General features: G+C 37.7%; 1 protein-coding gene across 8 annotated transcripts in view; it reads right to left on the bottom strand.

Annotated features, from left to right (window-relative positions):
- The window catches only part of snama (something that sticks like glue), a 301,283-nt gene that overhangs the window by 132,144 nt on the left and 152,603 nt on the right, over positions 1–16,536 (bottom strand). The gene's annotated exons all lie outside the window — the stretch shown is intronic.

The following is a 16,536-nucleotide window of genomic DNA, read 5'->3' as shown; positions in this document are numbered from 1 at the left end:
CTGGTTGGCTTTGGCCATTCTGGAAGTAATCCCATATAAGTTAAAGTGATACCCTTTCTCTCTCAAACAATATCTACCACAGCCACACTCAAACAGCAGTGTCACTTTGTGGTCTGCCTCTCATTCTTAAAACTTTACTCTGCACCCTTCAAACATTAATATTTTCCTCATGTCTACATCTTAAAATCCTTCCCATTACAACTATCAAACAGAATTTTTGGGTCTCCCACCTTCATCTTTCCCTCATTTGTAAATATGCTAAGGTAACCCCATTTCAAACTTATTTTCATCAAAATGTTTTAATTCTACTTTGTGATAGACAATCTTACATGCAAAATTTTTCAGCTGAAGGTGACTCTTCATCGCTTGAAAGGTTTAAAAACTAAAATATCTTAGGTGGTTTCTTCACTTATACCTCATCATGAATGTGAAAAAGGACATGGAACACAAAATCAATCACAACAGTTAACAGCTGTGCACTAAATGCTAGACCCTTGCTACAGGTAAAACTTAATGTAATGAATATGCATGACTCATACAGTTCAAGTTCCTTTGAAAAACTTTTTCAATCATATAATGAAATCCTGTATAACTATAGTTCTTAAAGAAAAATGTTAAGGAAAATAAAATATCTAAAACACAACGTCGGGATAATAAATTGGATGTTCAATACCATATTTGATATTTTCGAAAATGAAAGCAAGGTGAGGCATTCAGAGACTTTACAAACATTTCATTTACTATCTCTTACGTCACATTTATGAACAGAGTTTGACAATTTGTAATTAGATTAATTTGTAATCCACTGCCATCGACAAAATAAATATATATACATACATATATATTTATATATATATATTATATATATTAAGAATATATGGTGTGGGAGGCAAGTTGTTAGAAGCAGTGAAAAGTTTTTATCGAGGATGTAAGGCATGTGTACGTGTAGGAAGAGAGGAAAGTGATTGGTTCTCAGTGAATGTAGGTTTGCGGCAGGGGTGTGTGATGTCTCCATGGTTGTTTAATTTGTTTATGGATGGGGTTGTTAGGGAGGTAAATGCAAGAGTCTTGGAAAGAGGGGCAAGTATGAAGTCTGTTGGGGATGAGAGAGCTTGGGAAGTGAGTCAGTTGTTGTTCGCTGATGATACAGCGCTGGTGGCGGATTCATGTGAGAAACTGCAGAAGCTGGTGACGGAGTTTGGTAAAGTGTGTGGAAGAAGAAAGTTAAGAGTAAATGTGAATAAGAGCAAGGTTATTAGGTACAGTAGGGCTGAGGGTCAAGTCAATTGGGAGGTGAGTTTGAATGGTGAAAAACTGGAGGAAGTGAAGTGTTTTAGATATCTGGGAGTGGATCTGTCAGCGGATGGAACCATGGAAGCGGAAGTGGATCATAGGGTGGGGGAGGGGGCGAAAATTTTGGGAGCCTTGAAAAATGTGTGGAAGTCGAGAACATTATCCCGGAAAGCAAAAATGGGTATGTTTGAAGGAATAGTAGTTCCAACAATGTTGTATGGTTGCGAGGCGTGGGCTATGGATAGAGTTGTGCGCAGGAGGATGGATGTGCTGGAAATGAGATGTTTGAGGACAATGTGTGGTGTGAGGTGGTTTGATCGAGTAAGTAACGTAAGGGTAAGAGAGATGTGTGGAAATAAAAAGAGCGTGGTTGAGAGAGTAGAAGAGAGTGTTTTAAAATGGTTTGGGCACATGGAGAGAATGAGTGAGGAAAGATTGACCAAGAGGATATATGTGTCGGAGGTGGAGGGAACGAGGAGAAGAGGGAGACCAAATTGGAGGTGGAAAGATGGAGTGAAAAAGATTTTGTGTGATCGGGGCCTGAACATGCAGGAGGGTGAAAGGAGGGCAAGGAATAGAGTGAATTGGAGCGATGTGGTATACAGGGGTTGACGTGCTGTCAGTGGATTGAATCAAGGCATGTGAAGCGTCCGGGGTAAACCATGGAAAGCTGTGTAGGTATGTATATTTGTGTGTGTGGACGTGTGTATGTACATGTGTATGGGGGGGGTTGGGCCATTTCTTTCGTCTGTTTCCTTGCGCTACCTCGCAATACGCGGGAGACAGCGACAAAGTATAAAAAAAAAAAAAAAAAAAAAAAAAAAAAAAAAAATATATATATATATACAGTAGGGGTGAGGGTCAAGTCAATTGGGAGGTGAGTTTGAATGGAGAAAAACTGGAGGAAGTGAAGTGTTTTAGATATCTGGGAGTGGATCTGTCAGCGGATGGAACCATGGAAGCGGAAGTGGATCATAGGGTGGGGGAGGGGGCGAAAATTTTGGGAGCCTTGAAAAATGTGTGGAAGTCGAGAACACTATCTCGGAAAGCAAAAATGGGTATGTTTGAGGGAATAGTGGTTCCAACAATGTTGTATGGTTGCGAGGCGTGGGCTATGGATAGAGATGTGCGCAGGAGGATGGATGTGCTGGAAATGAGATGTTTGAGGACAATGTGTGGTGTGAGGTGGTTTGATCGAGTAAGTAACGTAAGGGTAAGAGAGATGTGTGGAAATAAAAAGAGCGTGGTTGAGAGAGCAGAAGAGGGTGTTTTGAAATGGTTTGGGCACATGGAGAGAATGAGTGAGGAGAGATTGACCAAGAGGATATATGTGTCGGAGGTGGAGGGAACGAGGAGAAGAGGGAGACCAAATTGGAGGTGGAAAGATGGAGTGAAAAAGATTTTGTGTGATCGGGGCCTGAACATGCAGGAGGGTGAAAGGAGGGCAAGAAATAGAGTGAATTGGAGTCATGTGGTATACAGGGGTTGACGTGCTGTCAGTGGATTGAAGCAAGGCATGTGAAGCGTCTGAAGTAAACCATGGAAAGCTGTGTAGGTATGTATATTTGCGTGTGTGGACGTGTGTATGTACATGTGTATGGGGGGGGGGGGCATTTCTTTCGTCTGTTTCCTTGCGCTACCTCGCAAACGCGGGAGACAGCGACAAAGTATAAAAAAAAAAAAAAAAAAAAAAAAATATATATATATATATATATATACATATATATATATATATATATGGCTCATGGTGAAGTGTCTGAGGATTGGCAGAATACATGCATAGTGCCATTGTACAAAGTCAAAGGGGAGAAAGGTGAGTGCTCAAATTACAGAGGTATAAGTTTGTTGAGTATTCCTGGGTAATTATATGGGAGGGTATTGATTGAGAGGGTGAAGGCATGTACAGAGCATCAGATTGGGCAAGAGCAGTGTGGTTTCAGAAGTGGTAGAGGATGTGTGCATCAGGTGTTTGCTTTGAAGAATGTATGTGAGAAATACTTAGAAAAGCAAATGGATTTGTATGTAGCATTTATGGATCTGGAGAAGGCATATGATAGAGTTGATAGAGATGCTCTGTGGAAGGTATTAAGAATATATGGTGTGGGAGGCAAGTTGTTACAAGCAGTGAAAAGTTTTTATCGAGGATGTAAGGCATGTGTACGTGTAGGAAGAGAGGAAAGTGATTGGTTCTCAGTGAATGTAGGTTTGCGGCAGGGGTGTGTGATGTCTCCATGGTTGTTTAATTTGTTTATGGATGGGGTTGTTAGGGAGGTGAATGCAAGAGTTTTGGAAAGAGGGGCAAGTATGAAGTCTGTTGTGGATAAGAGAGCTTGGGAAGTGAGTCAGTTGTTGTTCGCTGATGACACAGCGCTGGTGGCTGATTCATGTGAGAAACTGCAGAAGCTGGTGACTGAGTCTGGTAAAGTGTGTGAAAGAAGAAAGTTAAGAGTAAATGTGAATAAGAGCAAGGTTATTAGGTACAGTAGGGTTGATGGTCAAGTCAATTGGGAGGTAAGTTTGAATGGAGAAAAACTGGAGGAAGTAAAGTGTTTTAGATATCTGGGAGTGGATCTGGCAGCGGATGGAACCATGGAAGCGGAAGTGAATCATAGGGTGGGGGAGGGGGCGAAAATCCTGGGAGCCTTGAAGAATGTGTGGAAGTCGAGAACATTATCTCGGAAAGCAAAAATGGGTATGTTTGAAGGAATAGTGGTTCCAACAATGTTGTATGGTTGCGAGGCGTGGGCTATGGATAGAGTTGTGCGCAGGAGGGTGGATGTGCTGGAAATGAGATGTTTGAGGACAATGTGTGGTGTGAGGTGGTTTGATTGAGTAAGTAATGTAAGGGTAAGAAAGATGTGTGGAAATAAAAAGAGCGTGGTTGAGAGAGCAGAAGAGGGTGTTTTGAAATGGTTTGGGCACATGGAGAGAATGAGTGAGGAAAGATTGACCAAGAGGATATATGTGTCGGAGGTGGAGGGAACGAGGAGAAGTGGGAGACCAAATTGGAGGTGGAAAGATGGAGTGAAAAAGATTTTGTGTGATCGGGGCCTGAACATGCAGGAGGGTGAAAGGAGGGCAAGGAATAGAGTGAATTGGATCGATGTGGTATACCGGGGTTGACGTGCTGTCAGTGGATTGAATCAGGGCATGTGAAGCGTCTGGGGTAAACCATGGAAAGCTGTGTAGGTATGTATATTTGCGTGTGTGGACGTTTGTATATACATGTGTATGGGGGTGGGTTGGGCCATTTCTTTCGTCTGTTTCCTTGCGCTACCTCGTAGACGCGGGAGACAGCAACAAAGCAAAAAAAAAAAAAAATATATATGTATATATATATATATATATATATATATATATATATATATATATATATATATATATATATATATATATATGGGAATGAATAAAGGCAGCCAGTATGAATTATGCACATGTGTATATATGTATATGTCTGTGTGTATATATATAAATATACATTGAGATGTATAGGTATGTATATATGCGTGTGTGGACGTTGGGCCATTCTTTCGTCTGTTTCCAAAACACTTGCAGAACAATTTTGCAGGATTGATTTGACTATCACCAAAAAAAAAATCACCATTTGCATGAATTTTAACCATATACTTTTTCATGAATAGAAAAAGGGTTACCTAGGCAAAAAAGAATTTAGAAAACAGAAAATACATAATGACATAATGTCGAAAGGCATCTACTAATTTTCAAACTCCCTGGCATCATCACAAAATATATAAATAAAACTTGACCAACTTCGACACCCAGGGAATACGTGGGAAGTATTCTTAATCCCCTATCCCCAGGGATAATATATATATATATATATATATATATATATATATATATATATATATATATATATATATATATATATATATATGGGTACATTACTTTCTTCTTTGTTTTGTCCAAGTATCATATCTTCTTTGTTATATCGCATTTGATGCAATATTTTACATACTACATAAGGAGTCATAATACAGCCACAATATCAGGTAATTGGATTCAACAAAAGGCTCAACCATAATACATTTAAAACAGTGGTAAGTAATGTAGTTCTTATATACAATGCATCACTTTCATCAGTGTACAATAAAACAAAATTCATACATTATCTATCATCAACATTAAACAATACACAGTTGTGTAAAAGTGTATCATAATATAACCCAGCTGGTTAGACTTGCTTCACTTACCCTACACATTAACATCACTGTTATTGAGCCTCCTATCAAAAAATGGAGACAAGGTAAAAATAATGTGAATATAAAAACAATGTAACATATCTTAATACAGTCTGAGATAACTCTAATAATTCATATCATAGAAAAGATATGAATGCATCTTAGTCAAATACCATAGCAAACTGGATTATATAAACTATATCCCAAATAGACACAACTAAGAATATGTGACCTAAAAATCATGTATCTATATATTTCTTCATGCTACCAGTTATTTCAGAATGAAAACAATAATTACTGGTTGAATTCTACAGAAAATATATGCAACAATGCATCATAAAGCTAAGGGAATAAAAATCCCTAATCTTATACTAGAATACTTTATTACCAATACTATGAGAATTATTACCAGTCCTTCTCTACTATTATATATAATAACAATATTTTCCTATTATCATTTTTCAGTGATACAGCAAAAAAATCTGTACAAAGACATGTGCATGTGTAAAATTTGTGCAAGCTAAAATGTAAATGAGATGACTGTTGACATAGGAAATGTACAAACACATATCCTAAGCATTCCACATATGATTGTGATTATGAATGTTAAAAAAAATTGCACTTGCAAGTGCATTCCAAAAATGTGTGATCAAAACATCTCACAGGTCTGAGGAGAACATATTCTGGAAATGCTCAACAAACAATCGTTTGTTACAAATATCATCCTTATGATTGTTACAGTCACATTGATCCAAAGGCAAGACAGCAATCAGTCTGCTGACATAACTTCAGTGCATCCTTAAGCTCTGCTAAAACTCAGCTATCAGAGTCATGAAACTCTCATTATTGTCAGATACAATATTCTGGAAAACTGTTTCAATTCACAGGGCTGATGCCAAACTGGTATGTATTCTTCTAATACTTCAGTGCTACACAACAATACACCAATCCCTATGTTTAATTTGTAATGTATATATTTAACGGATTATGATAAATCACATATCAAAATATATCAGGACTCGAAGTAAATAAACTCTCTATGCATTGCATTTGAAATTTTATTCCACAGCTACTAAAACAACATATTTATGTATGTAATGGTCTTCAAGTTTAGTACTAAATGATATATGTTTCATACAATGTCTTATTCAAAATACATTAGTTACTGATTACACCAGTCACTTCAAGAGAATCATTTGCAGGACTCAATTACTCTGGCCAGCACATCAGCAAGCAGGTGATGATAGCAAACTCCATATTGAAAGAAATATGATGAATCATGGAAAATAAGAGGTGCTTCACAATATACACATTTAGAATTATGGAAATAAAGTAAAAGGGTTATGAAGAGCACAAGGTAAAAAAAAATACGAAAAAAGTGAAATAGCAATCTTTGTAAGATTCAGTTAGAACAAATATAGCATTTTCCACTCCTCCACTACTGATAACACCATGTTTTTCATTTTCTGTGTTACACAAACATTGTTCAACACCTTACTTGGCAGTCTCTTTCTCTAAGCAATATTCAGCTGAGTAGTAAGCTAGGTGTGATTGGCATCTATGAATCATCATATCTAAAATATCCAATCAGAGATTAGAACAGATATGATGCACGCTGACTTGCTAGCTGATGCATCCATTCTTTTCGTGGCTCACCATCTGACAGCAGATCAGTTGTATGTGCTTCTTTTCTGACATAGGTATATACAAAGTATATCCACAACCAAAATCAATCTGCCAACAGTATAGGTAGTAACTCATAAAATCACAATTCAAGTGAATGTGAAAGAATTAGTAGAATCACCACCTCTCAGCTAATCATGGCGAATGTTGTCACAATGATATTGTTCATAAAGGGATTTTCAGTCAGGTGATCCATAATACTTGCATCGACCAATTACCAGCATCAAATTCAACATGGTAGATCATTCAAATTATTAGTTCAGGTGTTTATAATAATATTCTTAATAAACTCATTTTCTGTTTTGAAAACATTGATGTTCTGGCAGTATAGAAAACAAATTTGGAGGGTAATGGGGTAAGGATTAAAGTCCAGGATTAATGGAAGGGCAAGAGTAAAGGCAGAAGGGGGACTTCTGATGCAAAGTAAGTTGTGACAATGTCCCAGAGATTGCAAGGAAATGAACTTGAGGCTGATGCAAGTATGAGTGAATGTGGAATGAGTAAGGCAGCTGACTGCTAGTGCTTCTATAACAGAAGTGAAGCAGAGAGGAATGAATTTTGGGAGAAACTAAGTGAGTGCATTGGCAGATCAGATGCAAGATACTAAATCATACTACTAGGGAATTTGTTATGTAGGGATGGGTGATATGGCAAGTACTGATATAACTGGGAACATGGGAGCTGCAGCATAAATGAAAATGGGGAAAAGTTTTGTGTAATAAGAATGAAAATTGTATATAGATGGTTTAAGAAGAGTTGAATACTTAAGTACATATGGTTGAATGGGATTCGGGGTCAACAACCATTAATGGATTACCATATGCATAACCTGAAAGGTGTGCAATGGAGATGTTTTCAAATGAAAACATGCTGTGAGAGTTGGCAAGAAGAATGACTGATCATTTCTTGGTGAAGTGAGAATGGTTTAAGAATTAATTAACATTTGTATGAAATGCTGGTAAAAGTAAGAAAGCCTGGAAAAATAGTGTAAGTGCAGTGAAACCTGTGGAGAATGAGAAGCAAATTAATTCAAGGGAATAGAAGATGAGTGGAAAGTACTAGCTTAAATGTGCAGGCAAATATGTGTGGCAAGCAGAAAGTGGGATGCTGACATGTGAATGGTGGAACGAGGAACTTACTTTTCCAATGAAACAGATAAGAGACATATAGATGGTGTCTACAGGGAAAATTGAGTATTTGGGAGAGTACAAGAAATAGCAGTGGGAAGTCAAGACAAAGGAAAATGAGCTGAAAAAAAACAGTGTAGCACTAAACCTAACAAATAAATGTTTAGGAAGGATGAGACTAAAGTCAAGAGAACAACAGGACAAATCAAGGAAGCAATGAGGGCAGCAAACCAGTGCTAACAAACAAAGATGTGAGAAGGAAATGGAGCAAGTATTATGAAGAACTGCTGTGTTAGAGAATATGGAGATGGCTAAGGTATACTTGGGATGAGGCAGGATGAGAAATGAAAAGATCATGGCACATGGGGTGGCAAAGATAGAGTAAGTAATGAAAGCCTTGCACAAGATGAAATGTGGTAAAGTGTGGGGAGTGGATGGGACTGCAGCCGAGTTTCTCAAGAATGGGGATTACTTTTGTTTACTGCCCAGTCAATGTGTTTTACAGATGTATGGCCTAAAATGAAGTGCCTGAAAACCAGTACAGCGCATATAAAATACCCTTCTATAAAGGTAAGATTGTAAAATTGAATTTTCAGCTCACTGAGGTACGTCTGTTCAGCATATCTGAAGATGTCTTTGGAACAGTGGTGACTGGGAGGGTGATGGTGTGTATAGAGTAGCTGTTTGGGTATGGGCAATGTGACTCCAGAAGAGGTAAGAAGGATTAGTACCAGGTGTCTGCCATCAAGAATGTGCGTGAGAAAGACTTGCAAGTGATATATGATTCAAGGGGAAGTGCATGCCAGGTTTATCAGAAGTGCCTTATGGATACTGTAAATAAGTAATGGAAAAGAGGGAAATTTTAATCCACAGAATATGGTGTATGGTTGACAACAGTGAGTAGGGTAAGTCTACATCAAAGAAATTCCATCATGGTGTGGAAAAACATATTTTCTTTATGAAATATATCACCATTCAAAGATAACTGAAACTAAACAGGGAGTTTTATAATTAGCTTGTGCTGGCTTGTCCATGTTAAACGAATGGGAGAAGAGGACATAAATAACATGTTTAAAAGATCCCAAAATGAGAGGAGGAAATGGAGCTAGCATTTCTTTCTTTCTATTTAGACTGTCATTCCCAATGAATTCTTATTTTATATAAAAGCAAAGCAACTGTGTTATGTAATATAATTGTATCTAAAAACATTACACCTTTCGCAGGAACTTTCAATGTGAGGGAGACTAGTTTGCTAGTGTGATGAAGGATTTGTTTTTCTTTGTACCAAACACTCTACTCTTGCTTCATTCATACTCTCATTTCATGCACATGCATAGCTAAGGTAGTGAATAACATCTCTCTCTCTCTCTCTCTTTCTGGAGACAGTTCACCATTTCCCTCATGGTAAAAAAGATCCAGAAAAAATAAAAATAATCATTATTTGTTTACAGCCACTCTCTTGCTGTCATGTATAATGCAGCAAAACCAGATTCCCCTATCCAAAGCCATTCCGCACAGACCTTTCTGTGGTTCCCCTAACCACTTCATATGCCTTCACTCAGCCCACTGATGGGAAGTCATCCCCTGTTTAGCATAACATTCATATTCACTCTGTTCAATGCATGTCTTCTATCTTCCTGAACAAGATGAACACATTAAAAAAGAATGAACATTTCACACAATAATCTAAAGGAAAGATAAGGAATGGCTCGCAATTGTGGGGAGGATATCAGATGTACATTTTCTTTGGAAATATTCCACCTCTTTACCTACCAATTGTCACTAAAGCCCTCCATTACTCCCAAGATTACATGCAGGAAAAATTAGGCAAAGTTTTGTAATTTTTCCCCAAAATCATGAGGTCAGTGAGAACACCTCCTATGCATACATATATCCTTCTTGAATAAACCCACTAAAATCACTCACTATTCTTTTACATATTTCTTCACATTTCTCTTGTCATTCACCTTAACTTTCCTCACAAACTAATGCATATCATGAACATTCCTTGTCATAACTTAGAGCATCCAATAACATATATTTTCAGCAGGATCATGATGTGCCATACACATAACCTGCAGATTGTGGATGCTGAGGGGAGCAGACTTTTTTCCCATATCTTCCTACCACTGAAAAAGACTTCTATAGGGTATTAATTGCATGATAAATTAGTTGGATATTTAAAAAGGGACAAGTTAAAATAAAAATTGATGTTAGCTGCCATTTCATTAAGGGCGTAACAAATACCAGCTGCCACTTAAGGGTCAACCTGATGATGGTGGAGGTACACACAAGCAAAGAACAGTTCTCCAGTATACTGGAGAGGGGGAGGGTGTGAATCCGTTGTTGTTTGTGGATGACACATCCCTAGTGGCAGACTCTAAAGAGAAAGTTATGGTGAATAAAAAACAGTAATGAGGTGTACTAAATGGGATATTAAGTCAAGACAAGAACTTGTTTGTTTCAAAACAGTCAGCACATAACTAATATAATAAGATAAATTGTGTTTTCATGTTTTTTGATGCAATTCTCTTCAGAAGGCTCTTACCTATTGCTTAAATAAAAAAAAACTCATCTGTCTACTCAGAAAAATGTAAAAGAAAGTAGATAAAGGAACCTAATTCTTTCCGACATGTGAAATATCTCTTACCAGTCTTCGTTGCAAAACATTAAACTTACGACTCAGTAAAACAATTGTATTTTCCATTTATATATTTTTCCTGCGAAGTTTTCTTCACAAGGTTCTTAACCAATATATATATCATCAATAATCTACAAATTCTGGAAAAAATTGAGTAAACTGCAACAGGAGATGGGGTGTGACAAAACCTAAAGAAATTAACCAAAATATCAGTGTACACAAAAACACAAAGAAATTCAAAGAGCAACAAACCATTGGGTCCTTTAATGGCTGTTTGCAATAGTAGATAATGTCAAAAACTAACAGATTTGTGTGGTAAAAGTAGAATGGCATACAAATATTCCAAAAAGAAAAAACTGCCAACATTTCATATCACAAAGGTGCAAATAATGTTAATCTTGGACTTGAAAGCTAAATATTCATCAAGTCCATTCTTAAACTTGTATATGGTATTGCTTTTAACAACTATTTGGTAAATCAATCCATGTGAACAGTCCTGCTGAAAAAAAAAATACTTGTCCTCATTCAAAGTAAAAGCCTAGAAGTTTATATCCATCACTAACAAGTATATTAAGACAAATCATGTCTTATGTAGCTGCTTAGATGGTGACTATCACAGCCTTTGATAATTCTGATTACCTTCATTTGATCATATCTTAACATTCTCTTTTCTAAGTTACATAGATTTCAGTCATGTAATGAATTCTCACAAAAGTAATTCATTTCTCAGTCTGGGAATCATGTTGGTTGCAAGACACTGTGCTCTCTCCACTGTTTTTGTCTTTTTCAAGTAAGGTGACCATAAATGAACACAATATTAAAAATGGAAACACACCAATGAACTGTAACAAGTGAGGACAATTTCCCTAAACTTAAAATTGAAAGCCCTAACTAAGAACTCAAAAATTCAGTTCACTCTTTTTATTGCATACTTGGCTTTAAGCCACCACAGATTATCATACCAAGTCCTTTTTCCTGTTGCTCTACATTAGGTAGGTGCCTCTGCAAACACCACGTTATAGTTGCCCTCTGCCAGCAGATTTTGAAGGGTGAGGCACTAAAGTTCACTAGTTAAGGAGGTTCTATTGCCATGGCCAACCCTTTGAGGGAGTTCCACGTAGGAACCAGCATCAGAGATACAGATAGACAGTTCAAGAGAATTCATATTATAGCCTTACTCATTTTAACAACTACTATGCAAAACTTTGCACTCATCATTAAAATTCATGTGCTACCTATAAGCCAAGATAGCTCAGCAAAATTCATACTATAGCCTGCCTTCTCACCTTTAAAACTACTATGCAAAACTTCACACTCATTGTCATCAAAATTCTTTTGCCACCTATGAACCAAGTTCATTAATTTGTCCATGTCAATTTGTAACTGTAGATGTTTATTTCCCAACTTAAAATCACCTGCAATTTCTTATATCTTACACAATTACCAATATCTTACACAATTACCAATATCACTGGTTTAAATGAGAAGGATAACAAGTCCTAAGACTGATCCCAGTGAAACACCACTTGTCACTTGACCAATTCTTTTGCCACCTATGAACCAAGTTCATTAATTTGTCCATGTCAATTTGTAACTGTAGATGTTTATTTCCCAACTTAAAATCACCTGCAATTTTTTATATCTTACACAATTACCAATATCTTACACAATTACCAATATCACTGGTTTAAATGAGAAGGATAACAAGTCCTAAGACTGATCCCAGTGAAACACCACTTGTCACTTGACCAATATCCCTACCATCAAACTAACTCTTTTTAGTAACCTTCGAATCAAAACTTTACCCAAACTTTTTTTTAATCTAAGTAGATGAAAACAACTACCTTACTTTAATCATAAACAATGATTACATTATAAAAGAAATCAAGCAAATTTTAGAAACAAGTGATTTCACTGAAAACCACACCAGGATTCAGTTCCCAAATGGTGATTTTTCGATGCTTTACAACTTGGACCAGAATCATGGCTTGCACAGTTTATCCAATATGTACAGACAGACAACTTGCTACAAATTTCTAAGCAGGGGGATTTCCTATTTCATGTGTGGTAGGGTGGCGACAGAAATGGATGAAGGCAGCAAGTAAGAACATGTAAATGTGAAAATATGTATGTGTTTGTATATGTATGCATACGTTGAAATGTATAGGAATGTATAGATATGTATTTCTCACATACATTCTTCAAAGCAAACATCAGATACACTCATCCTCTACCACTTCTGAAATCACACTGCTCTTCCCAAACCTGATGCTCCGTACATGCCTTTACCCTCTCAATCAACACCCTCTTATATATGCTTGATTTCTTTTATAATGTAATCAATGTATATAATTAAAATAAAGCAGATGTTGTACAACATCTCAGATTTTTAAAGAGTTTGGGTAAACTTTTGAATCAAAGGTTACTAAAAAGAGTGTTTGATGGTAGGAATACAGATTAGTGTTCAAATTACAGAGGTATAAGTTTGTTGAGTATTCCAGGAAAATCATATGGGAGGGTATTGATTGAGAGGGTAAAGGCATGCATGGAGCATCAGACTGGAGAAGAGCAGTGTGGTTTCAGAAGTGGTACAGGAGGTGTGGATCAGGTGTTTGCTTTGAAGAATGTATGTGAGAAATACTTACAAAAAGATAGATTTGTACGTAGCATTTATAGATCTGGAGAAGACATGATAGAGTTGATATAGATGCTTCGTGGGAGGTATTAAGAGTATATGGTGTGGAAGGTAAGTTGCTAGAAGCAGTGAAAAGTTTTTATCAAGGATGTAAGGAATGTGTATGAGTAGGGAGAGAGGAAAGTGACTGATTCCCTGTGAATGTCAGTTTGTGGCAGGGGTGCGAGGTGTCTCCATGGTTGTTTAACTTGCTCATGGATGGGGTTGTTAGGGCGGTGAATGCAAGAATTTTGGAGAGAGGTAGAAGTATGCAGTCTGTTCTGGATGAGAGGGTTTGGGAAGTGAGTCAGTTGTTGTTCGCTGATGATACAGCGCTGTTGGCTGATTCCGGTGAAAAACTGCAGAGGTTGTTGACTGAGTTTGGTAAAGTATGTGAAAAAAGAAAGCTGAGAGTAAATGTGAATAAGACCAAAGTAATTGGGTTCAGTAGGGTTGAGAGACAAGTTAACTGGGAGGTAAGTTTGAATGCAGACAAACTGGAGGAAGGGAAATGTTTTAGATACCAGGGAGTGGATCTGACAGCGGATGGAACCATGGAAGCAGAAGCGAGTCACAGGGTAGGGGAGGGGTTGAAGGTTCTGGGAGCACTGAAAAATAAGTGGAAGGTGAGAACGATATATTGGAGAAAAATGGGTATGTTTGAAGGAATAGTGGTTCCAACAATGTTTTATGGTTGCGAGGTGTGGGCTATAGATAGAGTTGTGCGCAGGAGGGTGGATGTGCTGGAAATGACATGTCTGAGGACAATATGTGATGTGAGGTGGTTTGATCAAGTAAGTACTGAAAGGGTAAGAGAGATGTGTGGCAATAAAAAGAGTGTGGTTGAGAGAGCAGAAGAGGGTTTTGAAATGATTTGGTCACATGGAGAGAATGAATGAGGAAAGATTGACAAAGAGGATATGTGTGTCAGAGGTGGAGGGAACGAGAAGTGGGAGACCAAATTGGAGTTGGAAAGATGGAGTGAAAAAGATTTTGTGTAATTGGGGCCTGAACATGCAGGAAGGAGAAAGGCGGGCAAGAAATAGAGTGAATTGGAATGATGTGGTATACCAGGGTCGAAGTGCTGTCATTGGATTGAACCAGGGCATGTGAAGCGTCTGGGGTAAACCATGGAAGGTTCTGTGGGGCCTGGATGTGGAAGGGGAGCTGGGATTTCGGGCATTGTTGCACGACAGCTAGAGACTGAGTGTGAACGAATGGGGCCTTTGTTGTCTTTCCCAGCGCTACCTCGCACACATGAGGGGGGGAGGGGGATGTTATTCTATGTGTGGCGAGGTGGCGATGGGAATGAATAAAGGCAGAGTGTGAATTGTGTGCATGTGTATATATGTTTGTGTCTGTGTGTATATATGTGTGTACATTGAGATGTATGGGTATGTATATTTGCGTGTGTAGACGTGTACGTATATACATGTGTATGGGGGTGGGTTGGGCCATTTCTTTCGTCTGTTCCCTTGCGCTACCTAGCAAATGCAGAAGACAGCGACAAAGCAAAATAATAAATAATAATAATAATATATGTTGTGGAAAGGAAGCTGTGGTTTCAGTGCATTACACATGACAGCTAGAGACTTGAGTGTGTGTGTGTGTGTGCAGGGGGGTTGCTATTTCATGTGCAGCAGGGTGGCATCAGGAGTGGAAGAAGGCAGTAAGTATGAATATGTACGTGTATATATGTATATGTCTATGTATTTATATGTATGTATACGTTGAAATGTATAGGTATGTGAATGTGCGTGTGTAGACATGTATGTTTATACATGTGTATGTGGGTGGGTTGGGGCCATTCTTTTGTCTGTTTCCTTGCGTTAACTCGCTAATGTGGCAGACAGCGATTAAGTATAATAAATAATAAATAAATATATATATTGTTAACTTTTACTCATCTCAAACTTTCCTTACTAGTGACTTATTGCAGCGCAGTTAAGGCCTTAACCATCTAAATTTTCACTTTTTTTCCTTGGATAAAACTTATCTGTGCATGCCATTTCATTTACTTTCAGCACATTAATTCCTAATAATATATCTTCAACTTTTACATCATTACGTTGCAAAATGTTTTCCCCCTTTAGCACTGGAACTGGATTTAGGACATGAATTGTCTTCAATCATATGGAGATGAAATGAATAAGATCACTCTCATAGCTTCAGTATCTCGAAGAAACATACTATTTTCAGTTATCAATGGACAAATTGACAAGCTATCTTGTTTTCTAACATAATCAGAAAACTCCTTAAGGTTTCTTTTGCTGTTTTCAGCAATAAATACACATAGTACAGGTTGTAACTCTCTAATCTGGAGCTCCGTAGTCCGGTAACTCACATGGTTCATCACATTTTGAATCTGCTGCCGTTAGTTTGTGGAACTGCCACCAGAGCGGTGCTGTTGGCAGTGATAAGATGCCAAAATCTGTTTACGTTGCAGCTGAGCTAAGTAACAGTCCTGTTCATTTCTTACATTTAGTGTTTTGCTGAAAATGAAAGCCATAAAAGTTCAGTTTTGGAAAACTTTGAAAGGAGCCAGGAGTACATAATTAGACTGCTCTTGTAAAGTGGTTTAAGCTCAGATGTAATGAACGTGTAAGCATTTCTGGGGAGATGCTTATTGAGAAGGCCAAAGCTTTTCACAGAGAACTAGATTATGATTATGAATATTCACAAGGATGGTTACACAAGTTTAAGTGGGACATGGAATTTTAGCACTTAAATGTGTACGGAGAAAAGCATAGTGCTAGCATGGAAGCTTTTTGTGTAAGGTTGTATTAACAGAATCGATAAAGTCCAATTCCATATCAAACAACCAACAGTAATTAATATAGGGCGAGAAAATGTGTATGAGCAAGCTGCCTGGCAAGGACTGACGCAGAGCAGACTGGCAGCCTTGATGATAATAAA

The sequence above is a fragment of the Panulirus ornatus genome, chromosome 9, assembly GCF_036320965.1.
Source record: "Panulirus ornatus isolate Po-2019 chromosome 9, ASM3632096v1, whole genome shotgun sequence".
In the NCBI taxonomy this organism is placed as follows: domain Eukaryota; kingdom Metazoa; phylum Arthropoda; class Malacostraca; order Decapoda; family Palinuridae; genus Panulirus; species Panulirus ornatus.
Note: the sequence above shows the minus strand (reverse complement) of the source record. Positions and strands in the feature narration are given on the sequence as shown.